This window comes from Chinchilla lanigera, unplaced genomic scaffold, assembly GCF_000276665.1.
Source record: "Chinchilla lanigera isolate Chin_1 unplaced genomic scaffold, ChiLan1.0 scaffold00082, whole genome shotgun sequence".
Taxonomy (NCBI): Eukaryota; Metazoa; Chordata; class Mammalia; order Rodentia; family Chinchillidae; genus Chinchilla; species Chinchilla lanigera.
In genome coordinates, this window is record NW_004955483.1 from 2,599,047 (window position 1) to 2,603,364 (window position 4,318).

Consider the following 4,318-nt stretch of genomic DNA (forward strand, 5'->3'; position numbering starts at 1 on the left):
GTGCGTGCTTTTCGGCTGGGAATCGTGGTGGTATGAGTCCGACCCACACTCGGACCCAGGAGCCCTGCCGCTCCCGGAGAACTCGCTGCCTGGGCCATTTTTTTCTCTCTCAATGGGACTCATTGAATTTTGTTCTCTCTCTCTGCTAGACTACTCCAATCAATTCTTAAGGCCCTGCCTTATGAATTCTCCAGGTGGCCTTCCTGATTGCTATTGCTTCTGAATGTGCTATGGTTTATATCTTATGTCCCCTCAAAGCCTTGTGAGCTCATAGGTGAGGCTTTGGGGAGGTTATTGGACCATGGGACTGTGATACTCATCAGTGGATTAATCCACTGACACATTATAACTAAATATGATTTGAGAAGTAAAGCTTGTTTGGAGGACGTACATCACTGGAGGTGTGGCCTGGAACAGTGTGTCTCCCTCCCTCCTCCTGTGATCTCTCGTTCTGCTTTGACACCACTCCATAAGTGAGCCTCCTCTGCTATGCCCCTCTGCCATGCTGCCCTACCTTGGAGCCAGCTGACTATGGACTGAAAGCTCTTTGTCTTACTGCACTGGCTGGGGTCCATAGCACAGTTTTGAAGAGATGTGTCCAGGCAGGCAGCGTCATCCTTTCTCTATGTCACAGAGCACGCATTCCATGTTTCAGCCTTCAGTATAACATTTGTGGCAATTTGCTTCTTGTTGTATGCTCTTTGCTATGTCATGATAGCCTGTTTTATTCCTAGTTGTCTAATAGATTTGACCCTAAAAGAACATTGAACTTGGTCTGAAGTACTGAAGAAGGGCTGCTTGAGCCCTGTGCTTTCCAGAATTTATTTCAAATTTTATTTCTAGCCATGGCCAGTTCTGCACTGGCTAGGAGCCATAACTTTTGAAATAATCATAACTTTCAAAACAATCTTTTGAAATAAACTTTTGAAAATAATCATAACTTTTGAATAAGCATAACTTTCAAAAGACATAACTTTTGAAATAATATAATTTTTCTCCTTTAATCTATAACGTGGGGAATTAAGCTATTTTTCTAATGTGAAACTATTCTAGGCATAAATGTAGCTTAGTTATGATTTTGTTTGCTAATATTCAGTTTAGAATTTTTGCATTTATGCGACTTTCTTGTCAGATTTTGATATAAAAATTATGCTAGCTTCTAAAAAAGTAAATATGAAGTTTAAATTCTAGTTCCTTAAATGTTTGGCAGGATGCAGAGGTGAAACAATTGGGCTTTAGTTTTGTTTTAATCAGATTGGAGCGGTATTATATTTTAAGGAATATGTGCATTTCATCCTTTTCAAGTTTATTGCATGAAGCCATTCATGGTATAATTTTATTATTATTTAAAAGTCTGAGGCATCTATGACACACCCCAACTTGTCCATTTCTGCCATTGTTCCTAATTATTCTTAATTAATCTCAACAGAGCTTTGCACTTTTCAAAATCTTTTCCAAGAGCCAAAATTTTGGTTCAGTTGATCATGTATCCTTATGATATAGTTCTTTTTTTTTTTTTTTTTTTTTGGTTTTTTTACTGTTTCATTACTTAAAACTTCTTTAAAAAAATTATATTTCCTTCTACTTCCTGGGGTTTTTTGGTACTTTTTTTCAACTTTGAAATATTAGAGTTTTTTCCCTTACCTTTCTATTATCAGAAATTGGCAAGGGACACTTGCAGACCAAATGTGGCCCACTTCCTGCTTTTCTAAATAAAATTTTATTGACATGTCATGAAAATTTATTTATTTCTATGGCTTCTTTTGCACTGCTATAATGGTAATTATATGGCCCAAAAAGTCTAAAATAGTTTCTGCCAAGCATCTTATTGTATGAATTTACTGACGTGTGCATTAGATCAGAGCTATGTACTACATTGCTCAGATGTTCATTATTGTTTTTCTTCTACTGCTTCTGTCAGTTTTTAGGGAAAGTGTTATAAATTACTGTTATGATTGTGGGGTTCTTCGTTTGTCTTTGCAGATCTGTCAGTATTGTTTTACTTAAAGCTATGAGTATCAGATAAATACAAATGTAAAATTGTAATGGTTTCCTAATGAACTAAGTTTGTAGCATTAGGAGAAAAGCTTCTCTTGTGCTAACAATTTGTTTTGCAAATTCTCTGCTGTTAATGTAGGAATCTTAGATTTGTTCTTGGTTAGCATTTTGTGTCATATCTGACATATATTTTTCGGTCCCCTTGTTTTAGCATCTTTTCATTTTTGGAGATAAAATTTACATAAATAAAATTTACCATTTTATTTTATTTTATTTATTTTAATTTTTTTTTGGTTTTTCTCCGTACCGGGAACTGAACTCACGACCTTGCGCTTGCCAGGCAGGCGCTTTTTGCTGCTGAGCTAAATCCCCAGCCCCTCATTTTACCATTTTAAAATGTCCACTTTAGTGAATGTTTTAGTAATTACACAATCAACACTAGTTCTAGAACATATCCATCACCTTTAAAAGCAAATCTGGGGGCTGGGGATTTAGCTCAGCAGCAAAGCGCCTGCCTGGCAAGCGCAAGGTCATGAGTTTGATTCCTGGTACCAGAAGTAAAACAAACAAACAAGCAAACAAAAAAAATAAAAGTGAATCTGTACTTTCCAATTTCTCCATCCTTTCCTGCTAACCACACATTTACTTTCTGTATATATGGATTTGCATATTCAGTACATGGCCTTTTGTGTGTGGCTTCTTTCATTCAGCAAATGTTTTCAAAGCTTATTCATGTTGTAGGATGTATCTATATTTCATTCTTTATGGCTAGATACTATTCTATAGCATGAACACATCACATTTGTGGCATAACCATTTATCAGTTGATAGACATTTGGGTTGTTTCTCCCTTTTGGCTGTTGTGAATATTGGTTTTATATGTCTATATGTTCGATGTTATATGTGCCTTTTATGAATTTTTTTGGTGAACATGTTTTAAGTTCTCTTGGGTATATGCTAGGCATTGAATTTCTGGGTTATAGCATACACTGTCTTTCACTATTTGAAGAACAAAGAACTGGTTTCCAAAAAGACTGCACTATTTTGCACCCTTGGCAGTAATGTATGAGCATTTTAACATTCCCACAGCCTCACCAAGTGCTATTTTTGTTATTTATCTGTTGCTTTCTAAAACTACTACAGCTTACTGATTAAATCAGTCCGGCAGTATTTGATTAAAGACATAAAACTACTACAGCCATCCCAGTAGGTGTGGGCACAGGCAAGTATGTGTAGGGTTAAAAGTGATTTCAGAGTTTGCTTACCTCCCAGGGTTTCTGATTTCACTTGTTTTTCAGCTTTTCTGAATTCTTTTCATTCTTTCTCATTGACAATGCATTCAAAGGGATTAAAAGACGAAACAAGCTGTATTATGTACTTGTACCCATTCTCCAAGATGATTGTGAATTGCATATACTGCAAACATATACTAATAAAAAATATGAAAATAAAATGTAAATTCCAACATTTTAAAATATTGTAGGAGAGTGATCCAGAGTTAGCTCACTGTGCTGTTTAGAATAGAGATCTATACATTCTCTTTAAAAGACTCACAAAGGCAGAAACCATATGTAAACACATACATAAAAATTAACTTAAAGTTCAGGGCTGAGCACATCACTGTGGCTATTCAGCATGCCTAAAGGTGCACTCCTTCTTCTGTTTTCCTTCATCTCTGCACCTTGTTTACCCCAGTTCTCAGTCTGTTATTATCAACTGTATTGATTAGGGCTCTCTGGGGGAACAGAAACAAAAGAGGCACAAAAGCAGCAAAAGCTGCTCTAAGCTAATGAAGCTTGCCTCTTCCGTTCTACCAGGCTGAAACCTATGAGCAGTTCTACCACAATCGGGGTGGGTCTTTGCCTTTCAGCGTGCTGGCCTGCTTGCCAATCATGTCTGGAAACATACCCACAGATGCACCCAGATGTGGGCTCTGCTACTCTGCTAAATGTCTCTTCATCCAGTCAGGCTGAACTTTAGGATTAACTGTCACCCTGACTTGACACCTACCTTTACTGTTACTCCAAATGCTGGAAGATCCGGGAAAGATGGTATTTTCTTGCATAGCACAGAGCAACAGAAGCTTCCCTCAACTTTCCTTCACCCTGCCTCTAATCTTGCCATCTTAATGTTGAGTTTGCAATCACACTCCAGGCAAATGCAAAGGTTTTCACTGATGTCAAATCTCTCAACAGGAAATTTTGTGTTTTTTCAAAGAAAACAGCAACTTAGTGTAAGGAGGCATTAGTTTACTTAGAAGTTAAAAATAAATGTGAATTTCATTGGGATTCATTTTGTGGGTTTCTTCAGGATTCACTTT